The sequence below is a fragment of the Pongo abelii genome, chromosome 1 (genome assembly GCF_028885655.2).
Source record: "Pongo abelii isolate AG06213 chromosome 1, NHGRI_mPonAbe1-v2.0_pri, whole genome shotgun sequence".
Taxonomy (NCBI): domain Eukaryota; kingdom Metazoa; phylum Chordata; class Mammalia; order Primates; family Hominidae; genus Pongo; species Pongo abelii.
In genome coordinates, this window is record NC_071985.2 from 196,173,626 (window position 1) to 196,193,688 (window position 20,063).

The following is a 20,063-nucleotide window of genomic DNA, read 5'->3' on the forward strand; positions in this document are numbered from 1 at the left end:
CAACATGGTGAAATCCCATCTCTACTAAAAAAATAAAAAGTAAAAAAAATACAAAATTAATTGAGCGTAGTGGTACATGCCTGTAATCCCAGCTACTCTGGAGGCTGAGGCAGGAGAATCGCTTGAACCTGGGAGACAGAGGTTGCAGTGAGCCGAGATCGCACCACTGCACTCCAGCCTGGGCAACAAGAGCGAAACTCTGTTAAAAAAATAAAAGCGTCAGGGTCATGAAAGACAATGAAAGACTGACAAATGGTCACAGATCAGAGGAGACGAAGAGACAGGATGACTAAATGCAATGCGGGATGCTGGATTAGGTCCTGAAACAGAAAAAGGACGTGAGTGGAAAAACTGGGAAAATCCTAATAATGTCTGTAGTTTGGTTAATAATAGTGTGCCATGTTAATTTTTAAATTTTGATAAACATACCATGGCTAGGTGAGACCTAAATATTAGAGGAAAAGGGTGAAGAGTATATGAGAACTCTCTGCTCCATCTTTGTAACTTTTCCTTAAACTTAAAATTATTTTAAAATAAAAAGCTAAAAAAGGACAAGTGTTCTGAACTAGAACACATGGTCTCAAATCCAGCCCCTCCACTTCCTGGCTGCTGGACTTTAGACATGAAACTCAACTCCCTGAGCCTCAGTTTCCTCATCAGGAAAACAAAGGCCTATTTTTCCTCATTTGGAAAACAGTGCTTATCTCAGTAGGCTTGTTGAAAGGATTAACTGAGCTAATTATGAGGTACGCACCTAGAAAGTGCCTGGCACAAGAAGTAATCAATAAGGTTTCACTATTATTATTGTTATTGATGAAGGAGGAGTTCCGACTTCTACAAGGTAGGAGGGATGGGGAATATGCTGGGTGACATAATTCAATAAAGTATGAATAATTTAACATGATTCAATTAAATAAATATCTACGGACTTTGTCTGTGTGCCAGGCTTTGCACTGAGGAGAGAGAAGTCAGACCTGGTCCTTGCCTTGGCGGGGCTCAGACGTGAGTTTGGGGAGTCAGACCCGGATGCAGATGATGACACTCTGGGGTACGTGGAGTCAATCAGAGGCAGGTTGAAGTGGCCATGAGGTCAGAGGCAGGAGCTCTTTTGGAGTCTGAGACTGGGTGAGGAATCCGAGAAGGCTTCATGGATGTGGTAGCACTTGAACCAGGTTTTGATATATGAATAGGAATTTTCTAGCGATACGGATGTGGGCGTAGAGTCCTAGTAAGTACATTATGGGTAACTTAAGGCATATGCTTGATGATTGACCCAAGTTATTTCAAATCCTCTTCACTATGCTGCAAAGTGGGTACTTTTATTACCCATTTATGATGGGGAGCAGAAGCCCAGGGAGGGAATTGGGTTTCTCCAGGTTATAGACCACTAGTTGGCATAATTCAGATTCCAGCCCCATCTGTCTGACTCCCAAGCCACCTGCCATGAGGAAGGAGCAGTGTGCCCCAAAGTGTGGCACCACTAGGAGAACAAGTGCTGGGGGTGTTGTGTGATGTCGTCTTCCAGGTATGGAGGAGGAGGAGGGAGACAGGCTGGTGAGATGGGGCTGGGCAGTGCCTGGGGGACCCTCACTATTCCCAGGAGTTTGACTCTCTGATAGGTCCAGGGAGCCACAGAAGGGTTTACCCGGGGGCACAGGGTGGCCAGATCTGTGTTTTAGGCAGCACACCCTGGCTTCAGTGTGGTGTGCCAGGGGGCAGAGTGAAGGCAGGGACCCTAGGAGAAGAAGGGGAGGGAGCTGATGGAGAGGAACAGGCGATGAGAAGGCAGCATCCCAAGAGACCCACCAAAGTGAAATGAAGGAATGTGAGAAAAATGTGGCTTTACAAAAACAACCGTGAAAAAACACAGGGGTCCTAGTAGACCGTGACCTTTGTGTGATCCAGCTGAGTGATGTGGCTGCCACCAGGCAGAGGGACCTCTCATAAACAGAGAAGCAGAAAGGTGCCAGTCCCCCGTTCTTGTCACAGGCCACTCCTAGCTCTTGAGCTCAGTGCATCTGGCTGTACTCCAAAGGGCCCAGAGACACAATGGGGGCTATTTCACATGAGGGTGGCCTTCTGAATCATACCCAGGAAAGGGCAGTTGAAGAACCTAAGTGTTCAAACCAGAAGAGAAACAACTTAGCAGAAACAGAGCAGGGGGGCCTGTGAGCCCCAGAGGACAAGCAAGGGGCATGACAGTGAGTCTGATTTGGGATTTCCCTGAACTCACCTCTGTTCCTTCTGCTTCATGCTGCTTTCTCTGAAGCTAGAAGTCCTTTGCTTCTGTGGTCCACAGGGTGGGTGGAAGAGGCCCCATCCCACAGTTTCTGAGCTCCAGTTGCCCAGTGGGACTTGATCTCCACCCCGCTCCACCTCCAGTTTCCCACAGTCCTCAGGGAAGGGACTCATCGGTGCAGCTGGAAACGAGGCTGGACAGAACCCAGTAGGTGTGGCATAGCTCACCTATCTGAACCCCTCTATCTGGGCTCTTCCTGAGTTCATAAAGTCTTATTCACCAACCTGAAGTGGTTTTGGAGGAGGAGGTCTGGAAGCAGAGGGTACGTCATTCCCTGAAGATCTGTCCTGCCTAGAGAAGCTGGGACTTCTCTCATTCCAGATCAACATTAGATCACATTTGCTCATTATTTGCTCATTTTCCACAACTGGAGACATTTCCGATGTTTGAACACTGAGATTCTGTGCCCCTAGAGTCAGGGCTTATGTTTGGGGAGCCACCCTAAGCCACAGCCTCTGTGGCTCCTGTGCCCCTGGACTCTCCAGGGTATGGGGTTGTGATGCTAATTAACTATAAAGAGTGGGCATGAAATTGGAATTTTTCTGGGCTCCAGGTCCCTGGTCATAGCAGCGGATGCTCATTAAACCACAGGTCAATGAATTGGCTCTGTGGATGCTGACTGTGCAACCTTAGGGAGGTGGCAGCAGCAGCTGGGATTCCAGTTCCGTGAGGTGCTGACAACACAGTGGACAGAGTCGCTGGCACAGGTGTTGGCATGGTTTCGTGGTCTCATGCAATGGGCCCAGATCCCAACCTCTCTCTGTTTCTCCTCCCCTGCCACCCCCAGCCCCCAGCACACACTACACACACACAATCCTGGGAACCGGGCATGAGGGATCCTGGCTCTCACTCCTCTCTAGCTAACTAGCTGTGTGACCTTGGGCAGCCTAAACTCTCAGGGCTTCAGTTTCTACAAGATGAGGAGTTGGATGGGAGGATTCCAGAGCCTTCTTAGCATAGGGTTTCCATGAGATAGAGATGCCAAACATCGGATCAATCGTGTGGAGGAGGTTCTAGAACCCGAACCATCCAGACTGTACCAGCTGGGGAACACAGCCACCATATTATTAGTCTTTGATTGTAAGAGCAGCAAGCTCTATCTGCTTTTTGTGAGGGCTCCCCTTCCACCTGAAGTCTCCCCTGGTTGGATAAGGTTGCTCTGTTGGGTTGCTGGGGGCAGCAGGCTCTCTGATCTATGCCTTTTCTTTAACTCTGTTCTTCCTGGGGAAGCCCTCTGTGCACTGTCATTTGCAGGTGGTAATTGGTCACTGCTGCGCGGCTCACTTCTCAGTGTGAAGACCACTTCCTGGGCACTCTGCCTGGCACAGCTGGCCCTGCTTCTGCTTCATCCCTGCTCCATGTCCCTTAAACCCTGCCGCAGGGCACCAGAGCTGGGGTGGAGAGAAGGCCCACCTCTCCTTCTTCCTCCTGTGTCAAACCTGGCTGTGTGGGCACCAAAGCAGCTTAGCCTGGGCCCAAAGTCTCACACAGTCCTTTGTGAAAACAGCTCCTTCATCTTCTGGGCTTTACCCCCTCCACTGACCTCAGCCCAGCAGGTTGAGCTAGGGCAACAGATGCCATCTTACCCCATGCCTCTGCTGTTATCTCAAACTTCGATGCAGAAAAACTTTACCCCCTCCACTGACCTCAGCCCAGCAGGTTGAGCTAGGGCAACAGATGCCATCTTACCCCATGCCTCTGCTGTTTTCTCAAACTTCGATGCAGAAAAACACTAGAAGCTCCCAAGCAGATTAGCCAGCGGTGGGTAAAGAGGAAGTGATCACCTGAGCTGCTCCACTCGCTGGAAGCATCCAGTATCCTGCCCCAGCCCAGCCCTGCCCGGTCACTGCCAGTCTCTCTATTCGATTTCTGTCCCAGTGTTTACATCAATCAGAATTAACCAGTGTTTACCAAGTGCTTATTGTGTAGCCAGCATGGGGGAAATTACTCTTTTCTTAAAAAAAAACAAAACAAAAAACTTTTCTTCTCTCTGATTTTTTTTCTCCCAGATCTCTCAGCCTTTTGGAAAGGCTGCCTTGAATTATTCAACCTGCAGTACAGATCTCTGGAGAACATAGCCTCACAGCTACTTTAATCACTAGAAAGGTTCGGAGTCAGTTATAATCAGCTGGAGTCAACGTGGAAATGCTCATCTCTGGCTTGAAAATAAGATCAAAAGGAAGACCAAGGAGGAGATAAAATCTGAGATGAGAAATGGATGTTGGTTTCCAGAAGCTCTTAGGTCTTTCTCCTATTTCCAAAGGGGGTCACAGATCTGAAGCCCCAGCCCCTGGGAACTCTGCTTCCCTTGAGGCGCACTACTGTGGATTTCTCTGACCTTTTCTTATGTCATTGGGAAGCCAGTCACACCTGTGCCAATTCAGGGACAAGTTGAGTGAGACGGGACCTCTCTGATGGAGGTTTGGTGGACAGCTGTTATCTTCTAAGCATGTGTGAGTAGACGGAGGTGGAGATGAAGATGGGGATGAGCAGGGGAGGGCTCTTTGTACCTTGAGCTAACCTGGGATTGGGCATGTTCAGGCAAGGGCTGGGGGAATGGAGGGGCAGAGGGCTGGCTGGAGGGAATCTGGAGACATCACTAGGGTGGGAAAGCATCCCAAGGGAGGGGAGAGTGGGGTCTGCCAGCTTGCTCTTAGGGGAGAGGCAATTCTGGGTGCTCACCTGAGTTCCTGCCTGAGTCCTTGGAAAGTGATGGGGGAGAGGACTGCAAGGAGAAACAAGGAAGTGTGTATTAGTCTGTTTTTACACTGCTATAAAGACGTACCCAAGACTGGGTAATTTATAAAGAAAAGAGGTTTAGTTGACTTACATTTACGTATGGCTGGAGTGGCCTCAGGAAACTTACAATCATGGTGGAAGGGGAAGAGGCATGTCTTACATGGTGGCAGGCGAGAGAGCTAGCAAGAGCAGGGGAAACTGGCTTATAAAACCATCAGATCTTGTGAAAACTCCCTCACTATCATGAGAACAGCACGGGAAAAACCACCTCCATGACCTAATTACCTTCCACTGGGTCCCTCCCTCAACACGTGGGGATTATGGCGATTACAATTCAAGATAAGATTTGGGTGGGGACATAGCCAAACCATATTGAGGTATTTTTGGTAAAATCTCTTAGGCTCAGGATGGTCCCACTTGTGTCATCTGTGTCTGAGACTGTGGGGGCCGTGGTCCCCAGCTTATCTCGAGGACTTCAGAGAATGCAGAGCAGTGCTGGTGGGTTGAGGGCCCAAGTTTTTTGTCCCACTGATGGCTTAAGGTGACAGGCCCTCACCTGCAGCAGCTGGGGGGCACTGAGGCAGCTCAGGTGGGACTCAAGGAGACCTCTTCCCCTCTCCCCCGTTGCCCACCATACTCTGCCTGAAGATGGGTCAGCATTGAGGGCAAGAAACTGTGCCCCCTCGCCACCTCCAAAGGAGGAAGGATGCTTGTTGCCTAAGTGAAGGAGCCCCTGGAGGCCACAGCTAGGGCTGGTGGGTGTGCCCTCCTCTCTCTTGCAGCCCTTGCAGGAGATAGGATGGAGTGTTGGGCAGGGCTGTTTCCAGTGGAAGATCCAGTTCTCTGCCTGTGTTTCTTTTCCCTCCACTCTTCCAACTAGTAGGCCTTGCGGGGGTGGAGTGAGGGCACTCTCCTTTACCCCCATCTCACTGCTGCTTTCTCTCTGGTCCTTGAGGGCAGGGTGGGGGTTGGGCTTGTGCTGGAGCCAGGTCTTGTCTCATAGTGATGAGGCCTGAGGTCAGGTTGGGAAGCGGGTGACTTAGCCTAGCTTAGGGAAAGAGGTCCTGGGTGGGTCCAGCCCAGTGTGTTTGTATTAAGGGTTGGGACTGGAGCCCAGCTAAGAAGGTGCTGGCCCTGGGTCTTCCTTGGTACATCTCTTTTCCCTAAGGGCCTTTCAGGAGGAGGGAGGTAGCTGGGCCAAGGCAGGATTTGGGAATTCTGGAATGGCTTCAATGTCATCCTAACAATTCAATCTCAGTAGCACTCCAGTCATAAAACCCCAACCCAGTGGTGGTGGAGGGTGCTGGCAGCCTTGAGAGCCTGGGGCAGCAGCATTCTCGGCCCCCATATCTGTGCCCTCTGTAGTGGGTACTGGCCATGGCCACAGGAGCATGGGCAGCAGAGGCTGTGGCATCAGCTCTCACTGATGGAATCAGATCAGGAAAGGTGGCAAATGTCAGCTGTAAGGTGGCAGCTGAGAGGGTGTGTTTATGGGCACATGTGAGTCGCCCATGGGGTGCCCAGGCTGTCTGGGGTCAGTCTCACTGAGCTCTGTCTCTGACCAGCTGTGTATCTCTATCCTCTCAATGCCTCAGTCTCTTCACCTGTAAAGTGGATAGAAGATTGGACTCAGGATTAACAAGCAAATGCATGCGAAAGCACTTGGTGAAGTGCCTGGGATGTAGAAAACCCTCAGTGAACAGCTCTTCATTCTCAGTTGTGTCTCTGTGTCCTCTTAGAGACTGGAAGTCCTGCAGCAGCACATGGAAGTTATAGCCAGAGGAATGCTGCTTGTTGCTGTGATTGTAAACTCCTTCATACCCCACAGGATTGGGGGTTAGCTAGAAAATATTGGGTAATTAGAAAAACATTTTTTTCATTTGCAGAGCAGTGAAGCCACGGCAAACGGATGGGCCTTGCCTTCAGCATTTCCCCATTTCAATAGAATCAGCAAAAAAGTCAATTACATCCTATTATAAACATGTACTGCACAAATGAAAAAAATGAACGCTACAGAAGGGTATAGATTCCTCCAGCCCTGGGGGGCTGTTGGCAGTTTGATGCATTCCCTTCAGACCTACCCTTACATGTATGCAAACGTATGTCATATGCAATCACCATGCTTCTGTCCCTCCTCCTTTCCCTCCCTCCTTCCTCCTTTCCCTCCCTCCTTCCTCCTTTCCCTCCCTCCTTCCTCCTTTCCCTCCCTCCTTCCTCCTTTCTCTCCCTCCTTCCTCCTTTCTCTCCCTCTCTCTTTCCCTCCTTCTGTCGCTTTCTTTCTCTCTTCCCCTTTCTCTTCTTTCAGAGAAGAATCATACCACAAACATATTATTGACATTGCTTAGTACTGTGCTTCCCCCCCATTATTGTGTCAGGCACATCTTATATCAATACATATATTTCTATCAAAATTACCCCCACCCCCACCATATTCTCAGAAGATTTAAGGAATAAAAAGGGACAAAAGCTTTTCTTAGGGTTCAGGGGACAATCTAAGAAAGAAATCACTTTTATAAAAGCCTTTAAAAATTATTTTCCCTGGTTAAAACATTAATGTACTTTTAACCCTCCTCCTGGAAAAACCATTATGTATCTCATAATCTCACTACTCATACATAATCATTGTTAACATTTTGGTACAGTTCTTTCTAGTCTTTTTTCTATGTTCACTTTTTTTGTGTGCTTGTGTGTGTGTGTGTGTATTTAAACAAAGTAGAATCACACCATAACATTTGTAATTTGTGTTTTCTACTTAACATTATTTCATAGATGTTTTCTCTCACAGCTATGTATTATATGGGCCCAAATATCTGGTAGCCAAGCATATAAGGGCCCAATTTTCCCATCTGGAAGATGTAATTAAAAGTTTTGGGGCCAACTTGAGTATACAAATATTTAGGGGTAGAGCTGAAATCATCAAATGTTAACTGACAATGTTTAATTGACAAATTCAGTTACACATAGACATTTAAACCACATAAAAGTATGTTAAATTTAGAAAGATTCATTTTTCCATTTCACATTTCACCAACTCTGCCAGCATCTTTGACATCTGTGCTTCCATCTTCCCTGGGGCTGCTTTATGAATTACCCAACATAGCTGTCCGGAGCACATCATTTTCCCTTTTGTCTAACTTGTTCGAGATTAAGATGCAATGCTTTTAAAATCTGTGTACAATGTTGTCTCTGGCAATTGTATTTTAAGCCACGAGTACCTATTTGCATAACATTAGGGCAGTCTTTTCATTTGTCCCATAAGTGTGTATTCGTGATACCCACAACATAACTGCTTACTGGATTGCTTCTCAAAGTGATCTTTAAAGGCTTGTTTACAATGACAGCCAACACTTGCAATTGTGAGGTTGTAACCCTGAGAATAATTACTAAATCTCTTAAATTCCTTTGCCTCCTTTTTGCCAATTCCCGCAGGTAACCCCTATAAACATCCCCAACTAGCATTGATTGAGGTCAGGTACGGCTAATGTGATTTTCCCAAACAGTACTTTGTTGTTTAAAATAAAGTAACTAAGAAAGAGTATGCTTAATAGGAAAGTCATTGTAAGAATTTGAATTTAAAGAGATTTTCTTTTTTCTAAGATAATTGTGGGAAAAATCCCCATGTTACGTTTGGAAATACATGATGTATTTTTAAAGACAAGATTAATAGAAGCATGGCTTTCCATCTTTTGACTGCATCCTAATTTATTTAATCATTCCTCTATTGTTGGACAGTTCAATTATTTCCACTTTTTTGCTATTATAAACAACAAGGCACATTACAGATTATTTCCTCAGGACAAATTCCCACAGGGTCAAATGGTGTGGATATTTTTTAAGAATCTTGATACATTATGCCAAATTGCCCTTCAGAAAGGTTGCATCAATTTATAATCCCACCAGCAGTGAATAGTGGTGGGCATTTTATAATAAACATGGAACATTTCTGAAATTAATGGGAAAATGCTTCTTCATAAACTCATTGGGCTTTTCTGTAGAGTCAATTTATTGGAACAATAGGAGTCTTTAGAATTTACCTGGTCCAACTGGTTTTCCAATATGCTTGCATACGTCTTGCAAGGGGAAACTCTTTACTCCAAAGGAGCCCTTGCTAGAATTGGATGGTTATGACCTTCTTTAGTTCAGCCAAAGTATGCTTCTCTATAGCTTGCACAATTAAACAGATATTTACTGTGCTCCTCCAATGTGCACCCAGCCTAGCTCAATGTTGGACACACCCACTCATTGGAGTTGGGGGATAGGGAAATTGAGTCTAATGGGTGCCAACTCTGAAGCCAGGCACCACAGCAGGCACAACTCCATGAAGCTGAGGTTATTGTGCCATATTTTAGAGATAGACAAATTAAGGTTCAGGGAGGTTGGGCAACTTGTCCAAACTCACACAGCTAGTAAGCTGATGGGCTGGGATTAAACCCAGATCTGTCTTATTTTCTAAGACCCCATATTGGCTTTCCTAGGTCTTCTGTTCTGGAGCTGCTGAAAACAAGTTTGCCCTACAGGATAGTCTCCTTACCCGCCATTCCCTGCCATATCCAGACAGCGTACATGCCACGGTTGTCAGGACAGCCCTGATTTCAAATCTCCTGTCTTGTTGTCCCATAAGCACTCCCACTGTGGTGGTTTGCAATGAGTCAACTTGGTTAATCTGAAATTCTGCTTTCCTGTGTGGACTCAGGTTAGAGCTGGGCAAAGAGGAAGCTGCCCAGGATTGGAAGGTGGGAGAGAAGCAGCAGCCATCACTCTCTGAGGTCACCACAGTCAGATGGAGTGACAGATAAAGAGATGCCTGGTGGGTCCCAGCTTGTCCTCACTCTTCTCCCTTTGCCTCCAGCTCTTCTCCCTGGCTACCTACCCTGTTGGCCAATGGCGGCTCATGCTCATCACCAGGCATGTGGCTGCAGACACACAGAGCTGGGAGCCATGCAGAGGCACCGGCTCTTCATGACCGTCTCTGCCAGCACCCGTTTCATGGTCCTCCTTTGATGTTGGGTGTGCTTGGCTTCTCCAAGTGACAGGTTAGTGGCTCCTCTGGGCCTCCAACTGATCTTCCAGACCTTTGCTTCCACAGCTTCCTGCAACTGTGCAAATTCTAGGTCTGATTCCTAGAATAAATACTGTATCTCAAAGCACTCACAGGATTCTGCTCCCCTGGCTGAACTCTGGCGGAAGTGATGTCATGTAACTTCAAAACTAGGCCTTAAGAGGCCTTGCAGTTTTCCCTGTCCTGAGGTCACATCATGCTGTGAAAAAACCCAACTTAGCAGAGGCTGAGAAGTTACACGGAGGAGAATGGAAGAGCCCTGGCCGATACACACAATTGTGAAAAAAATAACTCACTGTAGACATTTTTTTTAGGCTGAGAAAATATTTTTCTATTATTTGGTTGATCTGTCATTATATTCCATTGCATAGTCAGTGAAAATATACTAAGTAAAGTTTAGTGTAACCATATTAGAATAATCTAAATTTGAAGATATTTATTAGCTTTATTAACTTATACAAAATAAAATTCACTGCCTTTTTATCGTGGTAAAATATAGACAACATACAATTGACCATTTCAGCTACTTTTGGGTGTGCAGGTCGGTGCATTAGGTACAGTCACATTGTTGTATAACCATCATCTCTATCCACCTCCAGAACTTTTTCATCATTCCAGACAGAAACTCTGTAGCCATTACACAAAAATTCCCCATTCCCCCACCCCTTAGTGTAGGTTTTTTTTTCCCTTTTTTTTTTTTTTTTTGAGACAGGGTCTCACTCTGTCACCTAGGCTGGAGTGCAGTGGCAGGATCATGCTTACTGTAACCTCCAACTCCTGGGTTCAAGTGATCCTCCCACCTCAGCCTCCTGAGCAGCTAGGACTACAGATGTGTGCCACCAAGCCTAGCTTTTTGTTTTATTTTTTGTAGAGATGGGAGGGAGGCTGGCTATGTTGCCCAGGTACCCTCAGTGTAGTTTTAGGCCACTAAATTTTGGGTTACATTGTTATACAGCCGTAGATAACTGAACATTCATACTTGGTGAGGTCATATGCTCTAATTTTCTAGTTTGAAAAATAGTTTCTCAGGCAAAACTATGGAGACAGTAAAAAGATTTGTGTTTGCCAGGGGTTCTTGGGGTGAGTGTGGGAAGGTATGAGTAGGTAGAGCATAGATCTTTAGGGCAGTGAAAATGCTCTGTATGATACTATAATGGGGATACCCAGAGTGAACCATGATGCAAACTATGGACTGTGGACTCTGGGTGGTGATGATGTTTCATTGTAGGTTCATCAATGGTAACAAATTCCTTTATACCAAATGAGTTACAGAGGAATGCTGGTCTAACAGAGGAGAAAGGTGCCCAGAGAGAGGGTCCTAGGAAAAGCATCTGCAGAGGGAGTTGGGTCCAGCCGTCTTAGCTTTGGGAGGACAAGATAAGTAAACACAAGGATTCACTAACCCATTCATTCACCATTGCTATTCACATTCATTCACCATTCACAAGGATCCACTAACCCATTCATTCACCATTGCCTTGCACGATGTTTGTTTCATTCTTGGCTATTTGCAGGGTACTTACTGAGCTCAGAGTCTCCTGGTGCTCTAGTGGGGGGCATTGATAATGGGGGAGGCCAGGCATGTGTGGGGCAGAAGGCATATGGGAAATCTCTGTACCTTCCTCTCAACTTGGCTGTGAATCTAAAAAAAAAAAAAAAGGTCTTAAAAAATAACAACACCCAAAACATAGTGCCCAAACTCTGTGTCTCCTCTTCACCAGCCCAAATAGCACTGGAATATTTTCTTCAGCTACTTCTCACGTGGCGAGCTTTCAGATCCTCTCCACCCTGGTGAGTCGGCCCTGGGTCCTGGGCCTCACCTGTTTGCCTTAAAGTGGGGCCTGCAGAAAGAACATGAGCCTCTAAGGATCATGTGTTGGAGCAGCACAGTCCAGGGTAGAGTTTGTAAACTGATGGCCTGATGCCTCATCAAGCCCCCAGATACGTTTTATTTAGCACAGACTATTGACATGCATAATGGTTGAAAATAATTTGAAATTGTTTTTAATGTTTAAAATTCTAGAGATTCACCTACAAATCTGGATTTCTGGTTTCTCTCAAAAATAAGAAGATTGGGCCACACTGGACCACATTCCCATGAGACAGAGCTCTTGGCTGGCTGAGTAGAGGTGGCCCCTATTGGGGGCAGAGTTGTGCCCTCTAGCCTTTTATAATCCAGACCAGGACCAGCTGTGCTGACTTCCCAACCCCCTTACACCAGCCCCTTTACTCATGTGCTCTACGTGCTGCTAGGCACTTGGGCATTTGAGCTTCAACATCTAGTCTAGAGAAATAGCCACCTCCCATGAGTGGGCGTATGCTTCTGTTAATATGGCCTTAGGGTTCTAGCTGTTTGGCCTCTACACTCTGAGTTCAGAGTCTCCTAACCCTCTGAGCTTTTCTTGGGAACTTGTCCTATGACATCTTGGGCACTGTATTAGTCCATTTTCATGCTACTGATAAAGACATACCTGAGACTGGGCAATTTACTAAAGAAAGAGGTTTATTGGACTTACAGTTCCACGTGGCTGGGGAGGCCTCACAATTACGGTGGAAGGTGAAATGCACATCTTACATGGCGGTGGTAAGAGACAGAATGAGAGCCACGTGAAATAGGTTTCCCCTTATCAAACCACCAGCTCTCATGAGACATATTCACTACCATGAGAACAGTATGGGGGAAACTGCCGCTGTGATTCAGTTATCTCCCACACATGGGAATTATGGGAATACAATTCAAGATGAATTGATGTATTGAATTGATGTATTGAATTATGGGGGTACAATTCAATATGAGATTTGGGTGGGAACACAGAGCCAAACCATATCAGGCACGATGCTTAAGGGAGGACATAGGGGCGTTGGCGAGGTTTCCACATTTTCTTGGAACTGAGGGAGAAAAAGAGATTGTGGCAAGCAAGTGCCTGGCTGAAGTTTTGTGATGAAGGCAGGGGTTTGATTTCAGGACCAGACTCTGGCCTAGATCCTGGCCTGACAGCTCCTCCCACAGCGTGGAATTACTATTACCACGTCCAGGGCTCCCCGACTGGCCATTGCACTGTGAGCTCCAGGAGGGCAGAATGGTGATTTCCTAGATTTCCTAGAGGCTGGCAGCACAGTTTTTTTTGTTTGTTTGTTTTTTGTTTTTTAGATGGAGTCTGTTTCTGTCACCCAGGCCGAGTGCAGTGGCATGATCTCAGCTCACTGCAACCTCTGCCTCCTGGGTTCAAGAGATTCTCCTGCCTCAGCCTCCTGATAGCTGGGATTACAGGCATGTACCACCACACCCAGCTAATTTTTGTATTTTTAGTAGAGATGGGGTTTCACTACATTGGCCAGACTGGTCTCAAACTCCTGACCTTAAGTGATCTGCCCACCTTGGCCTCCCAAAGTGCTGGGATTACAGGCGTGAGCCACCATGCTCGGCTGTAGTAGAGTTTTAATAAGTGTCCGAGTAACACGTTCAAAGGGGGGAACACCTGAAAAATTATAGAAGAATGCTGGCATGATAGGAGAACAGTGCCCAGAGAGGAGACCCCAGGGTGAGCATCTGCAAAGGGAACTGGCTGCAGTTCTCTTAGCCTTGGGGAGGTCGGGATACACAGATGAACCTGGGACGTAAACACAGGATTCACGAACCCATTCCTGCATTTGTTCTCAGCTACGTGCAGGGTCACTGCTGGTTCTGCATGTGGTCACTGACACTCAGTGATGGGGCAGGGAAGGTCCACTTTGACTGAAATAAAAGGTCTGATGGAGCAGGAGGCTCCAAACCCATGGAAATGCTCACACCTTCTCTTGGGAGCTTAGGGCATTGGTGGGCATCTAGCCAAGTGTTCTCAGTCCTGCCTTCAGAGTTAAACAGTCATGAATCCATGTTCTGCCACTTTTTAGCTGTGTGACATTTGGCAAATCCATGAGCCACAGTTTCCTCACCTGTAAAATGGAGAAAGTACCCACTTTCTGGGTAATTGGGATGATTTTCTGAGATATTTATTTGAAACACTCTGCAGAGTACCTGGCTTGCCCCAGCCCTTCCATGAATGATGGCTTTTTTTTTTTTTTCCTGCTGTCATTAGAAGGCAGGGGGAAGATGCTGAGGGACCATGGCTGAGTGGTGGGTCCCAGCCTCCTGGGGAAGATGAAGGATGTGTCCTGGTGCAAATCATCACACAAGCCCAAAGGTGGGCAACCAGCAGATGGGAACAGCAAAGCCCTGGCCACTTGCTGGACATCTCATTCAGATGGACAATGAGGCCTGAAGCGGTCTTGCCTGTTTTTGGTTTCTCTGAGAGGAGAGGGAGGCCAGGGGGAACTGGGTCTAATTCTATCCAAGATGAGTGGAATTAGTGACGTGGAAAAGACACAAACTTGGAAAAACATGAACAAGTCAAAGTGGCGCTTGGAAAGGGGAAAGTCAGACTCTCTGGAAGTTGGAGGGGGGCTGCTGGGAAGTTCAGAGACAGGTTGCATGAAAGTCTAAGGCTGAGGCACGAGAGGGAGGACCAAGTGAGACAGCAGGTGGGTCAAGAATGGGATTCCGGGCTGGGCGTGGTGGCACGTGCCTGTGGTCTCAGCTACTCGGGAGGCTGAGTTGGGAGGATGGCTTCAGCCCAGGAGATTGAGGGTGCAGTGAGCCATGATTGCATCACTGCACTCCAGCCTGGGTGACAGAGCGAGACCCTGTCTCTATTTTAAAAAAACGGGATTTTGCCCACACAATGGAGGATGATCTCATAAATGTCAGGGTGACCAGTGGTGCCCCTGCCATGGGGCTCATCTATCGCTTGTTACTGACCTCTGGTGGGTGCTGCTCAGTGGGGCATATGTGCAGCAGGCCTCACTATGTGGACCTCTGGGCCTCTCCAGAGCGCATTCCCATTTACACAGCTGGAGGGAGATCACCAATAATCCTGTTGCTCAGCACCGCCTTAATCTGCACCTGCTGGTCCCAAAGCCCTCTCCAAGTGGGCACTTTGATCAGGCACAGCTCAGGACCCATTCATGCGGAGAAAGCATGGTTCTAGGCCTGCCTTCCTCACCAAGCAGGCATTCACTCCTCAGGTTTGTGGAAACTCTGGCACCAGGGCTGGCATTTCCAAGATGAGGCACATGAAGAAGGACTAGAGCTGGGGTTGTCCTCTCTTCCTCCCAGGATGACTTTTTTTCATATTTTTCTAAATTGCATTTTAAAATCTTATTTATGTTATTATACATTTGCATCATAAATTCTTTAAAAAATTTTTTTTTTATTTTCACAGTTTTGTGAGGAACAGGTGGTATTTGGTTTCATGAATAAGTTATTTAGTGGTGATTTGTGAGATTTTTGGTGCACCCATTACCCGAGCAGTATACACTGAACCCAAAGCATAAGAATGATACAATGGACTCTGAGGACTCAGGGGAAAGGGTGGTTAGGGGTGAGGGATAAAAGACCAGGATGGCCTTCTACAGAGTGTGGCACCTACTGTTTGGGAAATGAAGGAAGTACTCAAGCAGGGTGTCCAGCCATCTCCCTGCACTCAGGAACTCTGCAGGGGCCTCTCCTGTCCCTCCACCTTCTCAGTGGGTCCTGCCAGCTGTCAGTAGCTGTGTCTGCCTCTTTCCTTGCTCCCATCACCTGCCTCAGGCCCCCTTTATACAGGGACGAGGAGCAGGTGTTCATAGTAGAAATCGTGATGTTTGTGTGTCTTCCCTCTCTGGCCCTGCAGAGCACAGCCTCTCTTCCATGCTGATCTCCCGATTGTCTCAGGGCCCTACTAACCTGGGGGAAGAGTAGCCAGGCTGCTCATTGAGCAGATTCTTCATTAGTGGCTGCAGGACGTCTCCCCGCCCTCCTTTTCTTGACTGTGGAGTTTGGCAGCTGAGGCACGGTGTTCCTAGTCTGATCCTGCTCTGTGTTGGACCCTGTGGCTTAGCTCTTGGGGATGAGCTTGGATAGTTCCAGTCCCAGGAGCCATGTGGATATGACCTCAATGGATGGGCAAAGTTATATGAATCCCTATGCCGAGGCCTGGGCCAGGCCTTCCTGCTGACTCTCTTTCCAAGCCATTATGCCAGCTCCTTCCTGCCCTCCTCCCTAATTAACGCCATTAGCAGTGAGAATGGAGGAGGTCCTCCTGGCCTTCTCTGTAGCCTGATCGTCCACAGCAGCTTTTCATTGCAACCCCCTTCCACCCCACCCCACATTCTCTTCTTGCTTCAGCCTAGACAATTCTGCCGGTCTTCCTGCTAAATACAGTAAGGATGCTACGGTTTTCTCCTGCCTTTTGATGCATTTTCAGAAATTCAACTTCCATGTCTCTGCTACTATCCACAAGAAAAAAATACCCATTCAGGTGCTCTAAAGCAGCTGCCACAGGTCAGGAGGAAGTGGCCTTGAGCCCACGGGTAGGCTCTGCTCCAGAGTTTGAGAGAATTTCTTTTATTTCCACCAATTCTCAATCTCAGGGACTCACTCCTCTTATATCAGGGTGCATAGTGGGGACTTCCTGTTCTAGGGATTGTCAGCCTCTGTTACGAGTACACTTAGCTTTCATTACCTTTGGGTGCCATTGTGGCCTTATTATTTCTCTCTCTCTCTTTTTTTTTTTTTTTTTGAGACAGAGTCTTGCTCTGTCACCCAGGCTGGAGTGCAGGGCGTGATCTTGGCTCACTGAAACCTCCGCCTCCTGGGTTCAAGCAATTCTCTGCCTCAGACTCCTGAGTAGCTGGGATTACAGGCACCCACCACCATGCCCAGCTAATTTTTGTATTTGTAGTAGAGACAGGGTTTCACCATCTTGGCCAGGCCGGTCTTGAATTCCTGACCTCGTGATCCACCTGCCTTGGCCTCCCAAAGTGTTGGGATTACAGGTGTGAGCCACCGTGCCTGGCCTATTTCTCTTTCTGGAGTCTCTCTCTGGGTCCAAACCCATAAAATGTATGACACCAAATCAAGTCTCTTTCTGGACTTTTTCTGGAGTCTTCCCATCACCCTGGGGAGAGTCAGTCATCTGAGCATCTGGCCTGCATCCCTGTCTCCATACTCTCTGGTGGTGCCTCTGGAATTCTCTCTTCTCCTTCGTCAGCACCAACACCCACCACCCCTGTGAATTCTTTCCTGAAGAAGGCCCACTCATGCTCCTGTTTTCTTTCAACCTTCTGAGATCACAAGACTCTAATGCTGCCCTCTTTCCCCATTAATCTCTCCATCCCCTGCACATAGCCTTTTGGCTCCAGTGTGTACCCCTAAATCTCACCCCCCAACTTAAAAAAAATAGAGACAGAGTCTTGCTGTGTCACCCAGGATGGAGTGCAGTGGTGTAATCATAGTTCATGGCAGCCTTGAACTCCTGGGCTCCAGCAATCCTCCTGCCTCATCCTCCCATGTAGCTAGGACTACAGGTATGCACCACCACACCTAGCTAATTAAAAAAGGTTTTTTTTTTGTTTGTTTGTTTGTTTTGGTAGAGACAAAGTCTCATTATGTTGCCCAAGTTGGTCTCCAACTCCTGGCTTCAAGCAGTTCTCTTGCCTCGAACCCCCAGAGAGCTGGAGTTGTAGGCGTGAGCCACTGCGCTTGGCTCTAAATACCTTTTTAATCACCAAGTTCAAATTCCGCCAGAGATGACTGTAGCCAGCTCCTAGGATGACTGGCTAGCCAATGGAGTCAGATGTTTCCTCTTTGACCAAACATCTGTGGCTAGGTGGTGATGGGGTCATGTGATACAGAACATGGCTGGTCCCACTCAGTAGAAGCATGGGAGGCCAATGATGATGAATACCTTTAGTAAAGGAACACAGGCCAAATATGCCCTCCAAAACCCACCAAACAGTCAGGGCACATCCTGGCACCTGTCCCCTTCCTACTTACAGGGACAGGGCCTTAACACCTCCATGCTCCCAAGATAGGATGGTAGCAAAGCTGAGCAGCTAGCTGCCCATTCAGAAGGATCAGGTGGGGCACCCCCAGGGCTCAGAAGGGAACATGGAGGAGTGATTCCAGGAGATCCTGAGCATATTCACCCCTGCAGACAGGGACTTTCTCGTAGGCTCGCGGCCGTGGGCTTCCAGTGTTTGTGCAGAGCACCTGCAAAGGCCCAGTGGCTGATTTAGTCCTGAAAACTGGAGGTGCCTACTGAGAGGCCTGGGGAGAAAAGGGCTGGCTTCTGGAATGGACTTTAAGAAAGTGGAGACTGTCTTATTTGCTGAGTAGGGTTGAATTGCAGAGCCGATGACCCACCTAGATCTCCTCCTGCGGCGTCTCTAGGAATGGAGATGTCTGACAAAAGGCAGCAATGATTCCCTCCCACACGTCCCACTTTCTAGTAACCATTTCCTTCTACAGAGCGGCTGAGGCAGATCCCAGCCCTTAGGGCAACTGAGCGGGAACTCCAGGTTGGCTGTGGAATAGGACATTCCAGGCTTTGCTTATTCCAGGCCTGGTTTTCTTAATATAACTCACAAGGCTATTGGAATACTTTTTACATTTCTAAGATATTCTTGGAATGTGACCTGTGGGTGCATAAAGAAAACCTTGGTCTGAGAAACACAGACATGGGTTCTAGTCCCTGGTCTTTCAACTTGCTGTGTGATCTTGGGCAAGTCCGTTCCTCTCTCTGAGCTTCCATTTTCCCATCTGGATAATGAAGGGATTGGAGGAGATAATCTGTAAGAACCTCGCTAGCTCTCAAGTGAGCATCATCACAAAATCATTCGTGTTTATTGAATGTTTCCATGTGCTATGTATGTGCTTACCTACCTTATCTTACTGAATCCTATAATTATTTGCCCATCTTTTTTCAGAGGAGACAATGACAGCTCAGAGATGTTAGGTAACACACCTAGGATCACACAGCTGGGACATGGTGGGGCCTGTCTGATTCCAGAACCTCGGTGGACCCTTCTAGAGGAAAGGGACTGAAGACCAGATTCTCACTCTCGAAGGCATCAACAGCTTTTGGGGCTGCTTATTGGGCACCAGTGCTGTCCTTGCTACTTACAGTAGGATGGAGTCAGTGTGTTTATTAAAACTCTGTGGGGTTTGAATCATCTTGCCCTGTGGTCAGGTAATGGATAGTCCACAGGCCTGACGGTCAGACGTCATGCCGTCCCTGAACCTCATTTATGTCCTCTAAATGCCAGATCTGGATGAGGTCCTATTTCTTTCATGGGAAGGCCCAGCATCCTAAGGAACTGAAGTCAGATGAGTCTTTTTCAGGCAGCACTTTCTTCATAACCCTCCAACATGTGAAATGGCCCTTTCACCACATGCCGGTGCTGGGGATTTTTTCTTAAATTAAGAATTTGATACATTCCTTCAGTTCCCCTCTAGGGGTTACAGAGAGCAGAGAAAGTGATGCCTTGAGTTAATGTGCAGGTGTGGTTATGCATTTTGAAGGAGCTCTTGACAATCTCCAAGAAAAAAAAAATGTCCCTAAATGACCCTCGGTTTTTAGTGAGAATTGCTAACTTGTATAAGTGCTGAAGGGAAGTCCAAAGCCTTTCTCTTTGAGGGTCAAACGAAAAAGTGGAAGCATGTGTGTGTGTGTGTTTGTGCACATCCATGTCTGTGTGTATATGTGTGTGTGACTGAGTGTATTAATAAATGTACATGAGTGTGTTCTTGTGTATATATGTGTATGCACATGTGTACACACAAATGCATGTGTTTGCAAGCTTGTGTGTGTATTGGAGGGTGTAGTGGCATTGGGACTGAGCTATTCCTAGTGAGTGCTCTGCAGAGGAGGGGGCACTACACAGACAGTCTGTTTTGCTGGGTGACCTTGCAGCCTCCCACAGGGCTGTTGTGAGCCTTCTTTGCCATGGCTCACGTGCAGAGGTGTCTGCCACACAGTACCCTGCTGGCTGTTCCGGGCTGGGGAATCAGTCACCCTTCCTTGGTGAGGGCAAACATTCAGGGAAGGTAGAAGGAGCAGGTCCTGGGAAGGGGGAGTGGCAGGAAGTAAAACAAACGGGAGCTTT

General features: G+C 47.4%; 1 long non-coding RNA gene across 1 annotated transcript; it reads left to right on the forward strand.

Moving 5' to 3' along the window:
- Positions 1 to 539: 539 nt before the first annotated feature.
- Positions 540 to 13,720, forward strand: LOC129059256 (uncharacterized). The gene is made up of 3 exons (XR_008525032.2): positions 540 to 3,379; positions 4,309 to 4,752; positions 9,732 to 13,720. It is a non-coding gene; the product is annotated as an uncharacterized LOC129059256 (long non-coding RNA).
- Positions 13,721 to 20,063: the final 6,343 nt, after the last annotated feature.